This window comes from Tetrao urogallus (assembly GCF_951394365.1).
Source record: "Tetrao urogallus genome assembly, chromosome: 2".
NCBI lineage: Eukaryota > Metazoa > Chordata > Aves > Galliformes > Phasianidae > Tetrao > Tetrao urogallus.
This window is the reverse complement of record NC_136814.1, coordinates 29,212,565-29,237,854: the sequence shown is the minus strand read 5'-3', so window position 1 is coordinate 29,237,854 and position 25,290 is coordinate 29,212,565. Positions and strand designations below refer to the sequence as shown.

Sequence of the window (25,290 nt, the reverse complement as noted above, 5' to 3'; positions counted from 1 at the left end):
GCTCCGGGCCTTCGGCTCCGCGGGGCAGCGGCGAAGGGGGCGCGTCCCGGAGTGGGGTGGGGGCGGCGGGGCCTCCCGGTGTGTCTCGGGCGGGAGGGCGGCTCCGTGCGGGGTCGGGGAGCGCGCGGAGAGAAAATGTTGCTTTTGTCACCTTGTGGGGTGGAGGGGGGGGGGGTCGCGCTGGGTGAGGTCCTCGCTTTTGCTGAGCCTCTTCTGGAGACTAGGGGGTGGGGTCATCACCGTTTGCTAAAAGGTGTGTGTGTTTGGGGGAGGTGTGGGGGGGGAGAAATCGGCCCGTCCCCTGCTGAACTTCTGTCATCCCCAGGGTTGTGTCTGCTGTCTGGATTTCCTTTTCTCAAGAATCAGATGTATCATGGCAGATGGTGTGCTGGCAGGCACACGTGATCACAGAATGCCTGCAATGTATATAGCAAAAAAAAAAATCAGTTCCTAACCTTCGTGTTTATGAGATGTTCCAAGAATGTGTGAGTCAGTAGGCTTCTGAGGGTCCACCTGAGCTCTATGTTGTTTGAGACAGTACCTTCTTGAGATATTGGTGTCACACAGCTTATGGTGCCCTGGGGGAGTGGAGTCTGAGCGGAAGGAGATGCAATAACAGAGATTGATGTGCCTGAACATTGGGGTGTTTTATTGAGTGGCAGGGTTTTAAATGAAAACCCATTTTTGAGTTATGGTGGAAACCTGAACTGCAATATGTGCAGTGGCACCGTTGGGAGTGATTAAGCAAAATACAACTTACTGTATACTGGTTCTATTTTGCTGATATTTGTTTTGTTAGGCTCCCATATTTGGTCCTGTTGCTTCCCACAACACAGTGGCAAACAAGTTGCTGTTATCTGTAAGGCGGTGCACTGGCTGTGTAATGTGACGCTGACATGAAAGTCACAAAGAACTGAAAGAGAACTTTTTCTCTGGGCTGAACTTTTCGGCTGGTTCAGCATGTTGTGCTAATGAAAAGGAAAGCTGGTGCCTCATGTTTGAGGAGGTGCTTCGTGGTGACGGGAGACTCTCCAGAAAACCATCTGCCTTTAAAGACTCCACTTCTTTCCTAGGACATACATTTCCTTGTACAAACAACCATCAAAATAAAAAAAAGTGCACTGTCAGCTTCCACGGTCTGAAGGCTTGTTACGCTTCTCTGTCCTGAAGAAACTATTGTCTTGTCATGACTTACTTGGGTCCTGCCAGTGCTTGAAGAGATATGCAGGTAAATGTGCATGGACATGTCCTTGTAGTGAAGCTGCCCTGGCATGAGTTCTCACGGAGTCACAGTTTTATAGCAGCTTTTTGAAGAAAGCAAAAAGTGCTAGGAAAAAGATTGGTGTGCACGTGAAGCTGGAATTCTGCCCTAGATGTCAGTTAGGGTTATGCTAGCAGTGTGTCTTACAGAGGATATAGTTTTCTTAGTGACTTCTGTTTTGCTTTCACAGCTTAGAGGCTGTATTTGCCCTTTATCTTCAGGCTTATAACATTCAAGTTCGGAAACCAGTAATGTAACGTAGTAATTTGTATGAAATTCCTAAATAAAGGTATGTAGAGGAATAGTTTTTCTTTATGTATCGTATCAGTGCAGTGATTGGGAGTTCTTGAATGCCTGCTCTTGGGTTCCCTGAACCATGTAGGCCTCAGAAGAATTCTCTGTCACTGGCTCAAACAGAAAGGCCTAGATTATACCTAGTAGGTCTTGGCCAGCTATAAAAGATAATCTTGGGGTTTGTTATTGTTTTCTGTTTGTTTGTTTTGGCTTGATTTTTTTTTAAAGGTACCATTTGCAGTGAGATGAATACTTTGTGCAGTAATCCACAGTAATAGACAACATTCTGGTAGATACTCAGGGAAACATTAAAATTGAAGTGAGCTGTGAATCTGCGGGCTGAAATTTACCTACTGGTGCGTAGTCACAACATAGCTCCTGAAATGCACGCTGGTATAGTGCTGGAGTTCAAAGAGTTTACAAGAGAGGACTGTATGTGCTATTGCATTAAAGTTGGAGGGATTCTTCTCTTAAAATGCTGAGGTTTGTATTAGAAATTCAGACCCTGTCAGTTGCAGGAATCTCTAGTGACTGGAAAACTACTAAACTCTTGATGTTTCAAGATCTGAGAGACTGAAAAATGAACAACTGAAAGAAGGGACTTGAGTGAAACTGTTCAGAACTTCAGAAACGTCTCCTTAAGGTCAACAACTGACGTTTTCTTACCTTTTGTGGGAGATCATAGAAGCCATCTTTAAACTTCTGCAGACTTCCCTTTCTCTTCAGAATGTCCAGCCTGCCGTTTCTGCTCTAGTCAAGTTCAAATGGAGCACTGAATCTCTACATTTTACAAAAACTTCTTTCACAGATATTGATTTATTTATGAGAAATTCACAGAACTTACCGTGTGGAAATGTTTTATTCCTCACCCCATCCCCTCTCTTTTTATTTTTGTGTTTTAAACTTCAGTCACTTGCAACTATCTCAGTTTTTATTGGAATAGTCTTTGTGTACAAAGGTTGGAAAGGGCGCAGTATGCAAGCTGTTATTTTAGGTTACTTCATTTAGAGTTTATGCTGTACTCGTCATTCTTATGATCTAGAAAAAATCTTTCTTCTTTCCTGATTAACAGACCATGTAATTTTTTTTCTTAGATGAGTGGATTTCAGAAACCCATTTTACTTTATAGCATATATAAAATCTTCAGCTCTAAGTTAATAAAAACATGAAAATATTGCAGTATGCACGTATTCCAGTTAAGACACTTTGCTTATTAGAGATGAGGCATAATCCTTTAATGAATTTCGTTTTGGCAGTTCCCCATTGGCTTTTGGAGCACTCCACGAAGGTTTCATTTGTGTACAGCTCATGAGAGGGCTGAGGTTTTACTATTACACAGTTATGTGCATAGGTGAGAGTGGTAAGGTAAAATACTTCTTGGCTGGTAGACTGTGGAGGGGTAAGTCAGAGAAGGGTAACTTCTGCAGTGCTAGTGAATGCTTTTTGGATTTGGTTTTTTTTTTTTTTTTTTTTTTTTTTTTTTTATAGTCCAGACTGATAGCAACCATTGCATTCAGTGACTTAGAACTAAAAAAAAAACAACAAGGAAATATGTTAATGGACATAAAAACAAATGAATTCCAGTCTTGAAATGGTGGCAGCCAGCAGGAAGTTGATTGAAAACACAGTATGATTAGTTTCATCTCATCTTATTTCTGGCAACTCTAAGGTACTGTAGTCAGCTAAAACTGATGGCGGTATTGTTTGAGAACATGCCAGCAGGGTTTTGCAGGGTGATGCCATTTGTTCTGCCTTTCTCTGACACTGCATACATCACAAACGTGGTGAGACATGGTGCCTCAAGCACTGACTACTGGCCTAATCCTAAATTTATTTCTGAGTCTGGATTTTCCAGTTACTTATGTATCACCAGGTCCCTGCCATGCCAATCTGACTCTTCCCTCAGTTTTGTTTACTAAAATTATACACTTGATCAAATGGTGAATCACTTAATGCAAGTGCGATTAGTTTGTGACTGTATATCACCAAAGCTTGCTTCTAGCTTGTAAACAAATACTGACTAATATCTTTGTGCCATTAGCAAACCTCTTCTTTGGCTAGTCTTTTTCTTCTTCTTGGTGATTGCAGCTGGTTGTTCCATATGAACTGTCAGTGTCTGCCTCTGTAATAAACACTTTATATTCTCATAGGCTGTGTATACTGTCCTGAATGAATAATGCCTTCATAAATCTAATTTTGCTGTTGAAACAGTACTTAGATGTTTCTAAGTAACATCTCCAAAGAGGCTTGAGAACACTGTAGGAATACACGATACCTTTCCCTCTGAGAATCAGTTGTTTGCTTTGCTTGGATCATGCACTTACTTAGCCACGGTTTCATTTACAGGAGCTTTGGAGCAAGTTCTAGAAGAAGCAGTGAAATTGTCAGTTTATGCAAGACAATATATTTGCTACCAAATGGGTTTTTGTGGATTAGAGGCCTCTCTGTTCACTAAGGTCCTTGAGTGAATAGTGAGATGTGATGAGGTAGAAATAAGATGCTGTGTGAGGGAGGGGCAGGGCTTCTGTGTTGATGGCAACAAATGTCAGGTTTTCACAGAAACACCAAGGCTGAAAAGACCTACAAGATCATCCAGACCAACCATCTCATCTTTTCCCCCTACAAATTCTACTTTAAATCAATAATGTAATGATGCTGATGTTTTAGAAGGGTAATTCTTATGACGCCGTACAAGACATACAACATTTTTAAGTATAAAAACTTCATGGCTTTTGTTACTTTCAAGTTTGCTGTAATACAGTAAAACTAACTAACTGTTGTAGAATTATACAGATGTTTATAGGTCACCTCTCCAAGTAAAGTCTAGTGGGTTTAAATCAAGAATTAAATTTGCCTTTGTGGTCCTTATTTTGTGTTTTGGTTTTAGGCCAAGACTAAAATACTTGAATATTTTATTATTTATATATTATGCACAAACTTATGTTATGTTAAATCCACGGGTAAAAGAGCGTGAAGCAGCTTGTAGCAAAAGCCCTCATTAGCTGCTGTGAGGCAGGTGTACTGCAGAAGAAGGAAGGAGAAATTAATGAATTGGCAGAAACAAAAAGCCTAACAAAAAGCCTCCCAGGTTTCCCTAGGAAATGCTGTGGAGAACTACAAGAGCATTGAAATTCTTTCCTTGGATTTGAAATTCTGGAAGATTTTGAGAGTCGTGAGACATGGAGTAGCTTCCATCTGAGGGAAGAGGGGGGAGAGAAATTGGGCTTTGTTTTGTTTGCTGCTTGGATAAGAATATGCGGAATAAAGGAAAATAAATTGGGAAGTTCTTGGGATTTCCTTTGGTCATAATACAAGCAGCAATGCTTCTCAACTGCAGTCAAAAAGTAGACTTCTTTTGTTTCTGAACTTTACAGTGAGCAAGGAAGGTTGCACAGTTGCAAGGAAGGTATTGCGTTTGGGATCAGGGCTAAGCTTTCTATTTGCTGCAAAAGCTGACCTTTAGGAATAGGGGTTATTGGCACTTGGAGTAAAAGCAGATGAATTGGATTTAATATTTTAACAGTAATAAACTCTTTTCTAGGAATGTAAAAACAATGCTTTCTTTTGTGGTACTTAATAGAGTAGGCAAGACAGAAAGGAGGTTTTGTTATTTAATAAAAAACGGCTGTTCTGGACCATACCAGGGATGCATTCAGCCCTGTCTTTGATTTGTGTGATGAGCAGCGCTAAGGGAGTAAGCGTAGGAACAGAGCAAGCATGCAGCGCTGCTTATCTCCATATACCTCTTTTGCTTCTGGCAATCAGACATAAGGTTGTCCTCTGTTTTATAGATTTATGCTTAGCAGATCTTAATTAATTTTTTTACGGATTTGCGTAATGATTTATCGAATCCATATGCACAGCTGACCCTCACAACATCCCGCAACAAGTGGTTCCATAATTTAGCCGTGCTGCTTATGAAAAAAATAATTGGTTTTGTTTCCTTTAATCTTGCAGTGTGATAATTTTAAGGAATGAATAAATTCAAGCAGCTGGTGTGTGAGGGTGTTTTGTTTAAGAAGATCCAAAAATAGGCCTGCTTGATTAAAACTGTCTGTTTACTTCTGCGGGGAAGCCGGAATTTGGGAAAACAAACACTTGCTTAAACCCTTGAATTTATCCAAAATCTTCATATAAAATATTGTAGAAATACTTTCTAATTATAGACAGATGCAGTGCCAATTATAGGCAGCTGTACCCAGCACCTTTTAATCTGACTGTACGTTCCATACTGATCAGAATGAAATTCAGTTTCATAGCTGCTCCTACTGGAACTAAGAAGAACAGAGTGGATGTTGTGTGCTGCTTTTTGAAGCTTGCAGGAGATGAGTAAAAAGTGATGTGTGTGGGTCACCGCCCAGATTTCCTTCTGTCTTCTTGTCTATTCTTGTCAGTACTTCTGCATTTCTTTCATAAACTGTGATTAGAGGAGGTATTGCAGTTTGGTCACTGCTAATGATTATTCCAGTTAGTGCTCCAGAATAGCTCTCAGACTACTGAAGTATTCAACTGCTGTGCTGCAGCACAATTGCAGTGCATTTAGTGTACTGCTGTGTTAGACTGAAAAAGTGCTTTGGGTCCTCCTAAATTTCTAATACATGTCTTGTCTGTTAAAAGGGTATAACAGAAAAGTATCAGTTTTAAGGAACTACTGCTATTGTTTTTAATTGCGTTTCAACCATTTCAACATCAGGCTTCCACAGAAACATTAATGTTGTTGCTCTGTGAGCCTAATGCGTAACACTGAAGTCTCAAGGTGATGGAAGCATTATAACTCAGTACTTCCTTTAGGATGTTGACATCACAGTGAGGCAAAGCATTAACTCCGTGATGGATATATTCATAGAATGGCTTGGGTTGAAAAGGACCACAATGATCATGTGGTTTCAAACCCCCTGCTATGCGCAGGGTCACCAACCACCAGACCAGGCTGCCCAGAGCCACATCCAGCCTGGCCTTGAATGCCTTCAGGGATGCGGCATCCACAACCTCTTCCAGTGGGTCACTACATATTTTCGTTGACATGCTATGCCAATTATTAGTGGACTTTTAAATTATTTTAATATAGGAGTTTGTCAATAAGCGTAGGCTTCTTTAGAAGCAGTTGGTGGACTTTATCAATGTGATATGTTTTCACAGCAAGACAGTGCTTATATTCTTTGAAGTTTAAAATGTCACAGTGTCTCCTCAAATAGACCACCTTTATAGGCATGTTTGGGATCTTTAAGTCTTGGTTGTGGACGGTATTTGATCTTGATATGGTGAAACACTTATTTGGATTTCAGAGAAGGGTGTCCAGCTTAGCAGGCAAATCAGATCAATGTGTTCTTCCTCCCCTATTGCTCAAATGGCACTTGATATTTGAAACGGTTCCTGGCTGTTCAGTGTTGGCAGAGCTCACCAGCATGGAATCCCTTCTTTGTACTTAGAATTAAAAATCAGGCATATTTGCAGCGTGAATTTACTTTTTTAGATGCGAGATTTGTGAAGGAACTTAGGTTTAAACTGGGGTATAAACTTTTTTTTCTTCTTTACCGATACTCGGGAAAATGTATTGGGTCTGCAATTCATGGAATATTAAAATCATTTCAGGCAACTGCTCTTCAGTTTGTCTTCTGATAGCATCTGAGAAGTAGCACTGTGGCGATTGAGGTAATACCTGTACAGAAATGTTGTTAGGAGATAATTGATGAGTTTTTTCATCTGGTTTGCTCTCTGGGGTCTTGCAAATATGTGCAGCAGGGACCACTTTGCTGTATGTCTTGTGCCAGGATCGGAGGTGTCCTGTTTGTTGCCTGCTGCTCAGTCTGCCCATCATACAGATGCTGTGAACTTCAACCTGGTAGGTCAGTGTGAGGAAAATGAATTTCAGTTTCTTAATGACGTAAAATTTTTATTTGTGTTGTAGGGAAACTTATTTTTAAAATGACTTCTACTGATGTTATGTCATTTAATAAATATACTTTGGCTGGTGTTAGATTTACAGTGTTTATTTGGTGCAGTTTAGGGAGTAACTAATGAGAAATTTTGGCAGGAGATAAAAACTGGTTCTTCTAAAATTTTAATAAGCAGTCGGACAAACAGTGAGGAAAGGAGGTTGTGTGATGATTGTCATCTTTAGTTCTTAGCTTCAGCGTGTGCATTACATGCTACTGGGTGAGTTGTTTAATTTGAGGGCCTAGTTCTGTAATGTATATATTTAACTTCTGTCTGTTTGAATGTAGAAGTTCTATTTAATTTCCAAACACTTAAGAGATAGGGAGAAGGGAACAAAAATACCAGATTAGAAGCAGTGTTAGTGCTGTGGGTTTTTTTTTTTCTTTTTACCCCATGATAGCTTCCTGACTCCTTTGAAAAGCAGAATCCAAAGCCATGCCCTCATGGACATTCTTTGGCTGTGTCTGAGATCAGCCCTGTCGCCAGAACAGCAGCATGTTGATCTTTAATTATATGTTGCTGAGGCAGTGTCAGAGGAAGTTGCGTATATAAGGTAGGTAAAATGCTGCTTTTTAGAAAGGATCTTTCAGCACTGGAAGCTTTATTGTCCTTCCAGCTGTAGGTTAGATTGTTTTCAGTCAAAGATGCTATCAGTACTATTCTAGATTGTTGGTAACTCATTTACTACAAAATTTTTCTTTACAAATATCTGGTACTGCTCTATAAAATACATTTTTAGCTGGAGAAGGGTAAATCTTAGGTCAGGTATTGCTGACAGCATGTACAAGAGCAGGTAATGATGTCAGATCCTTGGAGTAGTGCTTGGCAGTAATGCTTGCCTGTTGTTTTGTATCCTAGTGTCATTTTTTCTTAAATCTCCCAGTAAACTGGTAGATATTAGTGACTTCTAAATTGTCTAAGTGTTGTCAAATGTTTGCTTATTCATGCAGGTAGGTTTCTAGTGTTCTCTTGGATTGCCGGCATATTAAGAAATTAGAAATCTAGTAATTTCTGTTTTTAGAATCAGCTTTTGACTGTGTGTGTCTTTGAAGGAATAAAACTTGTTTTTAACATTGTGTGATTCAGGAGTTAGGGTTCTCTCCAGTTTTAATTTTAATAAGCGTGTAAGCCTGATTTAACATTTAATAGCAACATTATTGTGGAAAGTAGTGTGATTTCATTTAAAAAAAATGCTCAAAATGTTAAAAAATTGAAAATAGAGTCACGAAATGAACCATCAATTGTGCTGTAATTGATAAAGTGCTTTCAGGAATAATCCACATGTACCCATAACTTACCTAACTAACCTAGGCGTTAATTCATTTCTGAGCTTTCGAAAGAAAGCAATTAACAATAGTATCTGAACACTTCAGATATCTCTTCTTGGCACTGGGTCTTTGGGATTAATACTTCATTGCAAAGTAATTGAAATTAAAGTTGCCTTGCAAATAATAATTAACTGAAGATGGAGCAAATTGACTCCTCGTTTGATTTAAGGAAATGACTGACTCTGCTCGTAACTCCTAATGTTGTCAAGTGCATGAAGTATTTGTGAGACTTGTAGTGTACGTATGTTAGAGTATATTTCTTCTCTAGATTAGATACTATAAATGAGAGTGGAATATTGCTATGTACCCTCTTTTGCCTGTGGTTTGCTAATGTAACAGGTTAGTTGGCATTATTTTAGGCACTGGACATATTGCTATTTTAACGTTCTGCTTGTGTGTGGTGACTCCAAGTACATAGATGTTGTGTCCCTTTTGCTGAATGCTGTTCCCTTTTTTAACATTTTATCCCCTTTTTGTAATACAGTGTGTGTTCTCTTTGCGTTCAAGTTTGGAAAAGATTTATTATTAGCTCTGTAAGCATATGTGACTGTGTCAGTTGGACCATGCTTTCTCACCTGGATATTTTCCATCATTAATGAACCATATTGCTCTATTTAATTCCACAGTTGTTTAAGATTCCTGAATGCAAGACCTGACAGCAAGGAGTGTTTGCAAGTTCCCAAGTTCTGTTCTTCATGGAGAGATGTTTGTTTTAAATCAGAACCTGCTGTAAAACAGTGTTGAGCCATTGACATGTTGTTTCCAAGGATATTCATGTCTAAGGAAGTGCTTGTGGTGGGTGGAGGAAGTTTCTTTCAATCATAAGGGTTGCTATGCAATTAGCAGAGCAAGAACCGCCTGCATTACACATCTGGAAGTCTCAGGTGGTTTTGTAGCACTCTCTTGATGAAGATAGGAGCCCATTATTATCCATTATTCTGCGACACAGTATTTCCTTTTATTATTAATGTTCTCCTGTGACTAATTCAAACAAGACCAGAAATCTTTCTGGTGAATAATGAAGGCTTCCTGTCCTGCTCAAGCAGTTTGTAAAGACAGGTTCAAGTGGTAAAAACACGATGTACATATCATTGCACAGTGTATAGAATTATATAGTAAATTAACAAATGTGTTGCATCATTCTTTCAAAATCAAGTAAAATACTGGGGATTTCATCACTTACTGATGTAACAAGAGCTTTTAGTATTACAGATCAGAATTCAGTTGCCTGAGCTAACATGTTCTCTGACACGTGTCCAAAATGCAGATAACTAAAATACTGGTTGCTTTTCAAACTACTGCAATTGGAAACTCTAAATAGCATTAGTCCAGGGCTGTAAGAAATGTAAGTCTACACTTTTCAGACAGCAGAGCAGATGTTGCTGTAATTGTTGTTTTTTCTTGGTGTGTGTCCTTGGATCAGTTTGCCAGCACATTGCTAAGTTCTAGATGCTTTTGAGACAAATAGTGATTTAGTTGGTTTTTTGTCCACATTATTTCTGTCATTAGTTCCATTATCCGAGTTGGTGATGGATTTCTGGCTTCTGTCAGTGTTTGTTGCACACTTTAACAGAAGTGCTGCTAAAATACAGAATACTGCTGAGGTGCGTCTGTCAATTTTGAGAGTGAAGACAGCTCTAGCATAAGTTCCTTTTGTCAGCTTTGAATACCTATTCTAATAGTATTTTTTCCTGATACGAATAGCATAAACATTATAAGTAGAGCTTTGAGAGTTGTTTTAGTTATTTGTGGGCAAAATGAAGGCCTCTGAACCAGTAACTACCACAGTGAATTTATGCTCTATACACATTTGAGCTGCTGAGGTTTCTGTAAGGTGGTGATGCAGACAGCGTTGCTCTAAAAGCTCATGTTGTCTGGGTGGCTGTGAGGGCAGATGGTGAAGAAGGGTTCCTTGGGTTTTATTGTTATCTGATTAATGAACAGCGCCTTGCCTTCTCCTGCGTAGCTTTCTTGTGCCTCATCATCTGTGCAGGATAACTCTGAAGGCAGACTGTGCATTTTTATTGCATTGACTGAACACCTCGCTTGGAAAAAGTAGGCCAGCTTTTGGATGCACAGGCTTTCCTTCAGTGTGCAGGGAAACTTCTCTGCTTTTTCTAAGTATATATCTAAGTGTTACCTCTGTCTCCAAAATCAGTCCTGTGTGTATGCCTATCTCCTCATGGCTAGCAGGAATCAGAAGATGTCTGTGTTCTACCACATGTCTGGACATATTAACATTTGTATGTTGGTTTTCTGTTGTTTAGTTGTAGGTATGGTTCAGAAACTCTTGTTTCTGCTAAAGTCATGTAGCAAGTGCTAAGTATGGTATAATCTTTATCACAAAATGTATTAGCTGGTAGCTATCTTTAGGTGGTACATATTAAATATGGGCTTGTTTAATTTGCTTAGATTCTGGTTGAATTGTCAAATGTAAATGTTTTCTATGGATGCGTAGGTAGCCTTTTCCCTTCCTGTAGTGAAGAGAAAACATCTCCTTACATTGTCTCAAGGAAAATTCGTGCTTAGATAGTTAGAAGATCCAAACTGTTCATTTGCCAGTCTGCTGTTGAAAGGGACAGTGTGTTAAGTACAAGCAGTGGGAAGTAAGATGAGGAAAGAAAATCATGTCCGTGGAGGTCACAGTCCAGGTCTGCTGTTATTAATGTTTCCTAGTTGATAGAGGCCAAACAAAGCTATCTCTGGTTCCTCAGACTACTGTGGTGAAAGAGGGAGGATTGTGCAGTCTCTTTACAGAAGGGGCCCTCTGTGAGTAAAGAATGCAGCTGAAGAAGGTGCAAGGATATATGATTAAAAGCTTTAATTGAGTCAAGCATGATCATGAAGACATTCTTTTTTCTTTTGGATTTTATCTTTCTCAGGGATTTGGGATGACTAAGGAGTTGGGTCAGTACTTCTGCTTGCTTGTTTAAATTTTTAGAATGCCTTTTAATTTCTGCTTCTGTGTAGAGTTCAACGTTGGTATAGTTGATGAAGCGGTAGTTATTTCTTTGAAAGGATAGATAATAGCAGGACAAGGGAAAATGGTTTTAAGTTGAAAGAGGGAAGATTTAGGCTGAGTGTCAGGGGGAAGTTGTTTACTATGAGAGTGGTGAGGTGCTGGAACAGGCTGCCCAGAGAGGTTGTGGATGCCCCCCGTCCCTGGAGGTGTTCAAGGCCAGGTCGGATGGGGCCCTGAGCAGTCTGGTCTGGTATTGAATGGGGAGGTTGGTGGCCCTGCCTGTGGCAGAAGGGGGGGTTGGAGCTTCATGATCCTTGAGGTCCCTTCCAACCTGGACCATTCTGTGATTCAGTAGGCTTGCAGTGTACAGCAGTGTCACAGCGGTTAGGTGGTTAAAACTTGTGTCTTCTCTTTGTGTTCTGACCAAGTTACACAAAGATTGGATGAGTGTTCAGGATGAGGTAATGTTACGGGGCTCTTTTTTATTACCAGCTGTTAATGATCGCTCAGTGCTTGGTTACTGTGCCTTTGCCCGAGATTACCTCCAGAAGTGCATGAATAGCTGATTGCACGAAAGGGCCTTTGCTGTTTGCTGTGCATGCGTGTGAATGAAATATTTAACCTGGCTTTGATTTCCCACAGCCTGAATTGATGCAATAAGTGTGCTGATGGTGATTTTTTTCCTTTGGTACCAATTAGCAAAGGAGAATACTAGGAAGTTGCAGCTTTTTCTCACATTTTCTCCATGTTATTTCAAAACAAAAATGATGAGGATTACATGATGGTGTCTGAGTGCTGCACTACTCTCACTTTTGTTCATGTAAATAAATATATGCTGTCTGCTTTAAACGCTTAGAAAGTAAAAGCTACCTTGCGAAAATGACAACTGTGAAGATTAGAGTTTGTGTTTGCATTAATCTGGATCACTGAAGATGGAAAAGCCAAAATACCAATCTGCGTAAAGGTTTCCTTCTCCTGTCACAGGATGAAGGATTGTTTTTTCACTCGGTGTTTAAAACCCCTGAACTTTAGAGCGGAACGTGTGCGCTGAATTCTTTCTATGTTGGTAATTGAAATGCAATTGCCTGAGAAGTGGGAAGTGTGCTGTGTGAAATATGAGCAAGGCGCAGTGCATTGAGTTGGGGGTCTCATTCCAAGTTTACATCTGGCACCCTTTCTGGAAAGCGCTGTTCCCTGCCCTGTCATCCATCGCCTGGCGTGCGATCATTTCTCATGGCTAGCATGCTGGCGTGTGGCACTGATTCATGCACTGTAGCCGACACTGAGTTAGTGGGGCAGAGCATTCAGCAGGCCCACACTGCCTGCTGCAGCACTCACAGCCTCACTTAGGGGGCTGCCAGTGCAGCTGCAGCCCAGTAAGAGTTCCTTACAGAGGGCTCTCAAGGCACGGTGTGAGAGAGGTGGTTGGGAATGCGTACCCTAGGGAATTAATTGAGGGAAGCTGTGATAAACACAGAAGTTCTTTAGTATGGGAGTGGTGAGGTGCTGGAACAGGCTGCCCAGAGAGGTTGTGGATGCCCCGTCCCTGGAGGTGTTCAAGGCCAGGTCAGATGGGGCCCTGGGCAGCCTGGTCTGGTATTGAATGGGGAGGTTGGTGGCCCTGCCTGTGGCAGGAGGGGGGGTTGGAGCTTCATGATCCTTGAGGTCCCTTCCAACCTGGGCCATTCTGTGATTCTGTGAAAACTTTGAAGGAAGTGAAAAGAGGGGAGGGTGAAGCATATTCACATTTTGATTATTCATTTAGTTTCCTCATCACCATTTCTCTTAAGTGCTCACCAGTAGGGGAGAAATAGTAGGTATTTTTATTATTTTTTTCAGAGAATAAAAACTTACTATTTTAGGATGACCTTGTTCTCTCTGTCCTCCAGCCATTTTTACATCTGCTGTACTTGCATAAAGGCTTTAGTTTTAAATTTATAAGGAAAATGTCAAGTGGCTAGGTACAAAATTTCATCTCTCTTATTAATTATATAGACACTGCAAACTTTTCCACATACTGCTTGAAAAAAAAAAAATCACTGCATAAATGTAGTTGTATTATAACAGTTTTGGACTTGAGGGAGCGGGTAGCATATTGGGGGTAATATTTAAGGTTTTTGTGATGTCCTGATAATTTATTTTCCAAAGGTAGGCTGCTAATTGACTTCATGTAGTAGAGAAGAGTAGGCTAATGCTTGTCTTGAATTAGTTGTAGGAATTAAAAAAAGTTTCATATTTAAAATGCAAAATGGGGCTTACAAATGCAGGTAGCTAAATGTGAGAGTTGAGACCTGTGGGTTGCTGATTACCCCCACTGGCTTAGTTCTGCCAAACTTGGATCCAAGCGGGACTTAGGGCTGTTAGTAGCATGTTTGATTATGAAGCTAAACACTTAACTATCGTCCTGTGTTGTAGCATGCATGTTGGTTACCTAGTTGCATTTATCATTAGTTAGATGCTGAGAGGAGAGATGAGTGGCTTTTGTTTTGTCAGATTAATGTGTAATGCTTTCTTGTACTCCTGCATTGCTGAAGTTTTAATGGTTTTGTTTTAAAGGCTTCCACTAATTTCTTTGAGCTTTACCCATTCTGTTATTTGTTAGTGCTAGCTGTGTACAAAGCTGCCACAGAATGAAGTATAAGATAAATATGTTTTACATTAAAGCTTACACTTGGAACAGCGTTTGCATGAAAATATTAATTTGTATCTTACAGATGCAAAATGCCCCCTAAATGTTGACATTATGTGGTGCTGTCACCTGTTAGTTCAGGATGTTCAGTGCTAGAATTATTTAAAATCCCCAAATGGAGTTTCTTCCTGAAGTAATTGGGTAAAAGAGAAGAAATGTAACATGGTGTGTAGATCAGGAAATAGCTGATGCTAGGAGAGGTTACAAGTAAGTTCAGCCACAAGAGCCTGCTTATATTGCTGGGGAGAATGAGCAGAAGATTGAAAACCGAGTGCTTTGTTATCTTATAGCAGACTTAGAGATTTATGACTGAGAGGTGTGTATGGACAGTGCTGAGTGCTCGCTGCTGGTTGTGCCACTTGCTGCTTGCTGGAGGAAGCTTTGAGTGGTGACTGGGTCAGAGCGCTGGGCAAGGGTTACTTGTGTGCTGTGTGACCCAAGTGTTACTTGCTGGAACCAATCACTGGGGAACTGCAGGACAACTCTTTGTGGCAGCAGATAGGTACAGGCAAACTCCAGCTTTATGTGTGCAAGCAGTCAGAAAGGACTTGAACCTTACTTTATCACTTGTATGCCATCAAGAGGAGTGAGGATGATAGTGAAGTGCAGGAGGTTGAAAGAAATTTGTGAGAAAAACAGCAAAGACAATGTTCTGTGCCTTATAGCATTAAAGTGTTTTTTTTTTTCTTGCTGGTTTATTGTTTTAGGAAAAAAAATAATCATGCATCAATAGACATTTTCAAGCTAGGGAGTCTCTATAGTCTCAGCTTCCCAGATTTCACTCACTGACAGGTTTGTTTAGTCTTCTTGTAGACTTTCAAATATTGAAAAGCTTGGGAATGAATTCAAACCATCTGAATTATCAGCCGGTAGCACTGGATGGAATATATTTCTTTGTGAAAGTGGAGTTCTGATTTGTTCACTGGCAGGGCCTGGAAGTTACACGATCGGGTTAAAAACAAAAAGAACTCTTTATCATTCATGTAACAAGGCAGGCACAGTTCCTGTAATCGAGTGTCCTTCACTGAAAGTCCAAATATAGTAAGTGATTTCAAAGCATTTAAATGATTTCTGCATCAAATCCCATTGAGCTTTTGAAAACGTTGTGTTGCCAACCATACTTACATAATATGATCAAACGGTGTTTGGGGGCTTGTGGGACTGAATCCAAGGCAGAAATACTGTGAGTATCTTAGTGGGGTGATTGCTTAGTCAGCACATGGTAGGGTTGTGTGTGCTGACTTCACTTAACTGCATTTCAGGTGCAATTGCGTAGTTCTTTTCTTCTATAAAACATATACACATTTAACAGTGCAACAGTTTATATCAACTTTGAAATGAGTTGGAATGAATGTTGAACAGTTGTACATTCAAATATTTTCACCAGCTGGCAGGATAACAGAACAAACTGCTCTTTATTTAATCAGTAGTTAGCTTTCAGTGTTGTAGTAAAATTTCAGAGCATTCAAATGAAAGGATGCCATAAAATGGGATGAATAACTAACCTTAGCTTGGTCTGTGGTTCACAAATGGGAAAATGGCTCATGAACACATGGTCATTTATTAGCATTCTAAGTATCAGTGTGAAATGCTTGTCTGTGGCTGTGGACAGAAATGTAACTATTTTCATTGTGCATCTACAATGAATGCAGTGCCATAGTCCAGTAGTTTTGGCTTCTTATTGGTAACTCTTCTGTCTGTTTAACTACTGACAGAAATTGTTTTCTATTTAAACAAAATTAAATTTCCTCCATGGTAAGATGCATCACTTCACATTAAATTATTATTATCCTGTGCACAATCTGTTTTGGGAAAATATGTTCTCAGAATTACATTGGTGCAGCATTTGTGGCTGTTTGGATTCTGTAGCGGTGTATCTAAATTCCTTGTGACCTATTCCCGAACAGGTTCCAGGTGGAAATAACTGCCTTCAGGTATTTGTTGTGCTTCACAAAGGTGGCATTGCTATTTTCTGTAAGAGATAGACTTCTTGCACAAGGATTATTACAGCTTGCACAGTGATTTTCAAGCGTAAGGAAAAACTGGGAAATCCTGGGTCTTATAGGACTGTAATCCATATGTTCTCCTGTTTCTGTACAGTTCTGTTGTGGGGTGTTTAACTTTCTCCTGCCCTTAACTCCTTTTTATGTGCCTCAGGATGTACGCTGTGTCTGTGTGTCAGGAGCTTTGGTGGCAATAGGATTTTCCCTAATAGAGTGATAGGTATATTATTGCTTTAAGTAGGGAATGAGATAGGATTACTGAGCACACTGGCAGGGCTGTGGGGAGCAATTTAACTGCGGTAATGTGGGGGTGGGAGTGATATTTAAAATAAAGCTGAAATTTGGGTGCCCTGAGTCAGCACGACTCTCAGATTCCCATACTTCTAAATTCAGATGAACTTGGCAGAGCAATAGCCATCGTTGGTATGGAAGTTTAACATTCAACACTTGAACTTCAAATTACAGTATCGGTCCTTTTGCCACCAGTCTTTGCCATGATAAACAGTTGTTCTTGCACCAAAAGAGCTTTGGTTTCAGTGAAATCTGGATATGTGCACTCCATAGGAAAAAGCAAGCCCTTAGTCCAGAACAAGCTGCAAGCTCTCAAATTCCAGGGCACAATGTTTGTTATAGGACAGTTTCAGCAGCATCAGTGACTTGGATGATGAGTCAGTAATGAAAAATGAGTTATTCCATCCACACAAGTTCTGCTTTTATGATTACATGCAGTGTCAGTACAATGTAAAGCCTTCACACAACGTAGCTTGTACAGAGAAGGCTCATGTTCTTACAGGTTCTGCTTTCCCCTAACTAGCCTTTCATTATTATTATTATTTTTTTTTTATTAAATGGCACAGCTTTTTTATATTACATGCTATGAATGGCAGAAATCCAGCTACAGCCACTGACCTTCAGCTGTGTACTGGCAAGATAAAGTATTTTTTCAAAGCTCGTTGTTCGGATACATAAAGGACGCTACTTTGTACATCAGTAAAAACCAGCGTATTTATCTGGTTGGCCAACTGCTAGGCTGTTTTTTAAGGTGCTTTTGTTCCAAATAAGAATCTATGACTCAAAATAAAATGTTTACCTTTAAGGACGTAGAAAAGGTACAAGGAAGGACGGATATGATGGTCTCCCATTGGAGCTGAGAAGATTTGTTGAGAAACACTTCATCTTTTCCCACAGACCATTCTGCTCCTGCTGTTGAAAAGGCTTTTGGGCTTCACTGGATGCTGTGAGATGAAATGTTCCTGGTGTGTTACAGAAACAAACCCTGCCCTCATGGTGTGAACACTTTTGTTACAGATGTTGGGGGGGAAAAAAAAAAAGGAACAGAGTGTACTCAAAAGTTTCTTACATGCTAGCAAAAAGAATACAAGAAGGAATATATCCTTTATTCCTTTGAAACTGTCAACACAAGGGTGGTTGTGTTGCTGTAGTTGACTGGAGAACTAAGGTGAGTTACTTAAATGAAAGTTAGGATTGTGTTTGTTGAGAAGCTGCAAGGAAAGTGTTGGTCACATAGACAGTGAGTGAGAAAATGTAGTTTTAAAAGTCGTGTGAGAGGATTGGGGACATAGGAGGATTTAGGGCTTTCTCCACAGGTTTCTTTTTATTTTTTTCTTCCCAAGGAATAGTGTTCTAACATTAAAAAAAAGCCTGTTTTACAATGCTAACCATTTAATCTCAATATAAGGGTTTTAAAAGCTCCATTTTTTTTTTTTTAATGTTTAGAATGCTGTCCAGACCACATGACTGTAGAGTGGTGTATCTTTCCTTTATGTTTTGTGCAAAGCCAAGAGCTGACTGTGTGAGTTTAATGGTTGCAGTGTGTTAGGTCTCTTGTGCCACTCCTGTTGTGATGGGGGCTTTCAGACAGCTTGTTTCAGAAGCCTTAAATTGGTGATTATACCAATCTCCGTTTTTATTGCACTTATATTGAAGCAGTGAGCCTTAGCTTTTTATTTTTTTATCAATTCAAACAATTGATTTGTATAATTGACTTGAAAAAAAATAACATGGGCTCTTTGCTAAGCTTTAGAATTTAGATAGGGTAGCAAAGCTTGATCGTTTCTCGTGTGATGCATAGAAAATGAAAGCTTGAATTGGTGTTCAGCGGTCCTAGAATTTCTGCTTCTCAGATAATGTACAGCTTCCTTTTGAGGAAAGCTTAATTCTGAAGTGTGAAGTTGCAGCTCATTGAAAGTCTGAGGTCTTCACTTAAGTTAAGAAGGGGACTTGTAGAATAATAAATCTTTTCTCTGCTTTTTCCTGTTGCTGTTTTAACCTTTACAGAGGAACTTACAAGCTTGGAAATTTGTTTCGTCAATAGACCTGTTGGGACTGTCAGGCCACTGCTTGGCTTTGGCTGAATTTAATAAAGTCTCAAGAAGTGAAAGCTCTCTCCAACCTTTACTGAGGGATCAGGAAGTGAATTGAAATACACAGTATTGTTCGTTTTAGCTTTGCTCAAGTGTTTTGAGAATGTCTCTCTTACTCATTTAAATGGATTAAATATTCATGTTGCCTGTGATTTCCTGGGTTAGTTTTTTTTATAATAATACTTCCCAATGTGTTCATTCTCTCGTGCTGTAAATTACTCATTCTTATGCTGAAAAGAGAAGCAGAAAAGTGCCCAGAATTCCCATAGTGTAAAAAGGAGGCAAACAGCCATGTTTTCCTTTTCACTTTTCCTTTAATTTCTCTGGAAATATTCTGGGTTATTTTTCACATATAATACTGAATAAGACCTATCTTATTTCTGTTATCGTAGCAGTCAGCATTTCCCCTTGTGTAAATAAGACAAGACCCTTGCATTGATAACTCTGGTTTTTACATATGACTGATATGATGTCAGTCATACATTTCATGTTTTTTGAGAGTAATTTATGTTCCCTGTAGATTTATTTTCAGATCTCACGGGATGGATGGTGATTAGCAAAGCCCACTGCAGTTGAATTTCACTGTGGCCTTGCAATACAAATGTAAGCAGGCTGTGATTCAAATTTTGCAGAATTCAGGGATGGTCTTCTGAATATGAGGCAAGACTTAATGTGATTCATCTGCTGATACTGAAGTGTGGTATTGTGTTCCCATCAAACGTTTCCTTTACGCAGTAAATTCTCACCAGTGCTGCTACTAGTTGAGGTCATTTGGTGTTAACAGCGGCAGGAACCCTTATGCTTTGCAGATGTGAGAGTACCTAGAGAGTTACAAATGTTCAGTGCAAACTGGCAGAGACCCACAGAGTGCAGCTTCTGTAGTACTGTAAAAAGGCAGCATGCTACAAACGGTTGTCTTGTGTTGGTACTGTTCTGTAATGTCGCATCATCTCAGTGGTCTTGGGCAGAGCCTGTTAAGTGGTTCTACCTGTGGTATGCTTTAAGGCATACATATAAGGTGTATGTATATGAGTTCTTATTGAATAAACAATCAATTTAGTTTGGCTTTGTGTGTGTGGGTAGACTTGGGCTGTGTGTGAGAGTTGATGGGGTACCTAATACAAGACAAGCAATCTCTTCCTGACTTCCTTTCCCACTTTCCTGTTGCCATGTATATTGCATTTTTTTTTTTTTTTTTTTTTTACTTTTTAATTTTTTTAAGAAAGTTCTGGAGACAATTTTTATGCCCAGAGCTAAAGTGAAATGTGGTGAGCAGAACTGAGCTCTTCAGTTAGACAATGGAACGAAGTGCCAGTTCTTCACAGAATGCACTCTGGAAAAGAAATAGGTGGAATACTGACTGTCAAATATTCTCTTGTATCAACTTCAGCTTGTAGATGAATGGTCTAAATAAGGAATTGTGTACAGTGTTTCAGTCCTTGCCAAATAGTAGCGGCATAAAAGCTTTCACTGTGATGAGTATGAGATAAAATTGTTTTCAAATGGGGAATCTTTTAAGGCTTTGAGATAACATGCTAAAATGGCAGCTCTTCACTTTTGTGACTTTTTTTTTTTTTAAATGTTTGTAGTTTCTAACTTTTATACGCCCTGTTTAGAAGATCATGTATAATACTTGAATGGAAAAGTGAGTATCCCAGTTAGTCATGACCTACTAAATGCTTCAGTTTGTGTGATCTCATTTGTTAGTAAATAATTTGGGAGCTATGCAATCTGGTGTGGTAGTGCATTCGGTGTCCTTGTAATTACTTATTTTGCAGTCTCTCAACCTTCAGCTGGTAGCATTGGGTTTGCCCTGCCTCTGCTGTTGTCATCCACCTACACAAGCACGTTGGATAGGTGAAGGCAACTTCTGAAAGCTTCTGAACAGTTTCATGCGATGGACTAGTCGCATACCAAATTTAAGAAGCAAGTCTGGTTTAGACTGGGACAGAATCCTTCCTGTAGTCATGACGAGGGCATTAAAAACAAAACGGGGGTACTGATCCGTAATTGTCTGTGTTTAAGATTTGTGTCCTTCTCCCCCTTCCCCGTCAGTTAGCTAAAAAATTGTCCAAAATGGGCTTGGATAAATCTTTCTTTTGAATCCTGTTTTATGTTTTGTCTTATCTTCTGTTCTGGTAGTAAGACCTGTGAGCGAAGAGCACTGGTAGAGAACATTCCTGATTCCTATCATGCAGAAGACAAGCAGTAAGGGGAAAGATATCTTAGGTTGGTTTGTTTCCTCTGCTCTTTTCTATTCTTCCCTAGGAACCCATACTGATATGAGTTGGAAATGTGATACTGATATGATATGGAAATGTGAAGCATTAGCTTTCCTGCACGCTGCAGTTGAACGTGCAGAAGAGAGAACAACTCTTACATCACCATCAGAACAGCTGGATTTTTTGCCAGGGCACAGCTCTCTGGACATTTGAACTAAGAATGTTTTATTGGGGCTGCTAGATTAACTATGTTAACTATCCCATCTTGAATATTTAGGAATGAGTTGTTGCTGTTTCCTTTTGGTATTTTGAGAAATAGACTGTTGTACACATGTTTTGAGGAGGTAAAGGCAGCATGAAAGATGAGGGAAAAAAATCAGACAGTGTGGATGCTTTAAGACTAATGTGTAAATGCCAGTGCAGCTCCATAATGAGCAAACATTTGGATCTATTTCAGCGTGGGTGTATTTGGTCTGAGCTGATTTTTGTGTACCGTGCTCAGTCTGAGAGTGTCAGTGGAAGATAGCCTCCTACTGTGGACTTGTTGGTCCACGCAGTGTTAGTAAGCATGCACTTAGTAAGGAGCTAAGATATTGATGTCTTGGATGTTGTTGACTTTCTAGACTAGGAAGAATAAAGTTTGAAACTTGTAGAAATATGGCCTGATGTGATTGACATAATTAGGTAAGCTTGGAAAGATTTTGTCCCTCTGTGTAGAAGAGCAAAAAAGAAAAGCATCTGGATTATTGTTATTAACATTTATATATTGTGTCTCAAAATACTTTCATTTAACTTTATCCTTTTGCTTTGTATTGTTATTTACACGTAAATTATGCAGACATTCACGTAGTCAGCTTCTGCGTTGCTGAAAGTTATTCTTTTATCACATGGGTTTGTTATTTTTCCAAGAGTTTGTTTTCTCTATGTAAGAATTTCTTAATTGAATTGCTAATATACCAGTACTGTTCAATAAATCAAGACACATGTTGTCTTGCCTTGACTTGTAAGAAAATAAAGTGCCGAAGAACTAGAATGCTGTGTTCTAAAAGAATGCGTAGGGTGCTTTCCATCTGGTTTTTGGAGCAGCTTTACTATTCTTTAGGTCTTCTGTATTTGAACACAGTTCTATCGTTACAAGTAGGCAAGGACAAGTAGCTTGATGTCTGGCTAGCTATGGTAATGAGAAGGTTGAGGGTAACTTCTTATTTGCTCTCAGATCAGTGAGGGACGGATGATTTTAAATGCATATTTTGAAAGTAACTTTTTTTTTTTTTTTCTGGGGTTGGGGCATCTAATGTAGTTTTTCTTTCTGAAAATAGTTGATTACTACATCTTTTATGGCGTTTGCTCTTGGAGATACTGCATTTGCATCTAGAATACTTAAAGAAAAAAATTACTTTGACACCATGAAGCACTAAGTTGTTGTAAAGGTGTTTCCTGTTTTAGGTCATGTGAATTCTGGACGTTAAAGCAGTTTAATCTCAGAATGATCACTGTGGAGGTTTTGCGCTTTTTAATGTACACTTAAATGTGTTAAAGAAAAAAAGGCACAACTGACCAAGAACAGTGAAAACCTACACAAAAATAGCAGTTAGGTGTCATGGGGGGAGGCTGTGCTGAGTGTGTGGATCAGAAGTGACAGGGGAGGCAGCCATTCCTCCTGGGGTTAGCAGGGAGAAAACGAGCACAGTGATGAAATGCGTGCTCTCTTGTGTAAAGCATTCCAAATGTATATGGTTGCAATGTTCCCTTCGTTGCTTGAAATGGAAGTGCTTGAAAGAACATTTAGTATTTCTTAACTGTGCAGACCTATATTTTTATTTTTCACTTTGGCATTTGTCTCTAATGAGATGGTTTGGGAAGGTTTATAGAGCCGTGCATCTCATGCAAGTGAAGGGTTTGAGGGGTGGCAGTAGCCGTGACCATCATCCACTGTCAAAGAAACACCAGGGAAGGGAACATTGAATAGAGTGTTTCTCTTAAAAGAAGGTGCTGCTTCTTTCTGTGCTGTCAGTTGATCTATATTGGACAACTTTAGAACAACTTGTGATTATGCCTGGCTGCACATTTAAGAAAAAAATCTCAACTCCTATGAGTAGTTCAGTATCTTGCTTTGCATAAGGCTTTCTGTTTATCACGGTCAGCCTAACTCTTGCTCATAGTGTTTCTTTTATTTTCTTGAGGGCTTGTTTGCTTTTTTAAGTGGTGTTGCCAAAGATTTATGTTTATATTGGTTTGTTTCTTGAACTCTTTGTTGTTATGAGTTTTACCTGGTTGATTTGGTTTTTCAGAAATGTTAGAAGTTGAACATTTAGCACAAACATCTTAAGGGCTATGTTTATACGCAGATTTTTTTCTGGTTAGAAATGCTGTGTTCCTTTGAATTACACTAAACTTTGGCTTTGCGGTTTTAAAAGAAAAAAAAACAACAAATGAGAAGTTTGACCTCTCCTCAAGTTAAAATATCCAGAGTGTTCACCTGGACTAAGACTTTGCATAAGGTGTTCAGCATGGGTATTATGGTATCCTATTGCTGCAGTATAGCTAGCAAGTGGAACTCTGCTTCTTTACTCCAGGATGTTTTTCTGAGGCTGGAAATCTCTGTTCACATTCTGAGACATGAAAAATCTGACACAAAACTTACGTGCAAGCTATTAGAAGGTTAATCAAAACTTCTGGGGGATTAGAATGAGTTTACAGGCGTGTATCTGCTACCAGCAGCAAAAGGACCTTGGTTTTTTTTGTTGTTTAGCATTGGTTATCATGACTCACCAGTGGTTTGTTTCATTTCTGAAAGTTTTGTTTAAACAGTTAACTGGAAGATCACTCCTAGTGCAGACATTGATGCAATTAATTTTGAATTTCTATGGAAAGAAAAACACTTGTTCTGTAGGACAGCGTCACGACAGCTACATCTTCCCAGGTGAGAACCAAAAACGACTGCCTCTATTCAGGTACAGAGGGAGCACTGATCTAAATAAGAGCTGTGTTGCTTCCTGGCTGATGATTGGAAACAAGGCTTGCTGGGATGGAAGAATGTGAATTTGTCTCAGCTAACCTTTCGAAGATTTCACTAAAACCTAATTTAAAAGGGGAGGAGGAAACGTGCCTGCGAGCTTGCGTACTTGAGACTTCTTTTAGATGGTTTATGAACAGTAATAAGATAGGATTTCAGGCACCTCATCAAAATCATTAATGTGCTTTTCAAGAAGTGCTTCAGTTCTGCCATAATGCGTAAATACAGATTTAGAAACATAACAGGAGAACAAACAAGGGAAGAGTATTTCTTGAACAAAGCAAGAAATCATTCCTTTTCCAGGACTGGTAGGAGCTACATTGCGTTTATCATTGAACAGGATCCCTTGCTTTCAGTGCTTTTTCCTTTTAACTTGTAGAAATAAATCACCAAAATAATTCTTGCGGTTCTGACTCTTCTTGTCACGTCTTTTATGTACAGCGAACCTTTGTTTTCTCTCTCTGTACTTGGGATGATCAGCATTTCAAATATTTTTTTTTGCCTGTATAATATTGAACATTAAAAGTATCAGTGCAACAGTGGTGCTAATGTACTTAACAAAATGTGTTTATGAATTCTGGCCTACTACTGTGCAACAGCATTTTAACTAGTTTAAGTTGTCTTTGTAAATGTTATTTGACATACGTACAATCAAAGTTTTTGAAATACTTTGCAAGGCATTTTTTTGTTATCTAAAAGTTCTACTAATTCTAGGGCACGATAATATTAATAAGCATTTTCAGTTGTCTTTAGTCAGAAAAATAATTTTGGTGTAAACATATGGTAACAAAAAAACCTCTTACATGTGAAGATTCCTTTCTTCTGTGCTCTTGGTTTCATCTTCTATCTTTGCTTGTAGAGGCTCCACATCCCCTGTATTATGCTGCTGTAGTAGTAGTGCAGCCTAATAACAAATGAAGGGTTCAACCTGAACTAGTTTTCTATGTTGGGTTGTTTTTTGGGGAGGATGGGCTGCCTTTTGTTGCTTAAGGTTTTTGGTTTGTTTGGTCTTGTATTCCATGCTTAACTTTGACTTGGTAAGTAACTTTCTTCACTGTTTTGAAAATCTAGCTAGCATCATACTTTTTGCTTAATGTGATTAATCTCAAGCTTATATATCATAGCTAAGGTGAAGGAGATGGTTTAAAAGCAAGGCCTTGTTAAGGTACTGTAATTTCCATGGACTATTCAACT

At 39.3% G+C, this 25,290-nt stretch overlaps 1 protein-coding gene across 2 annotated transcripts in view; it reads left to right on the top strand.

Annotated features, from left to right (window-relative positions):
- ZFAND3 (zinc finger AN1-type containing 3) overlaps positions 1-25,290 on the top strand; it is a gene marked incomplete at both ends in the record, with an annotated part of 128,386 nt that overhangs the window by 360 nt on the left and 102,736 nt on the right. The gene's annotated exons all lie outside the window — the stretch shown is intronic.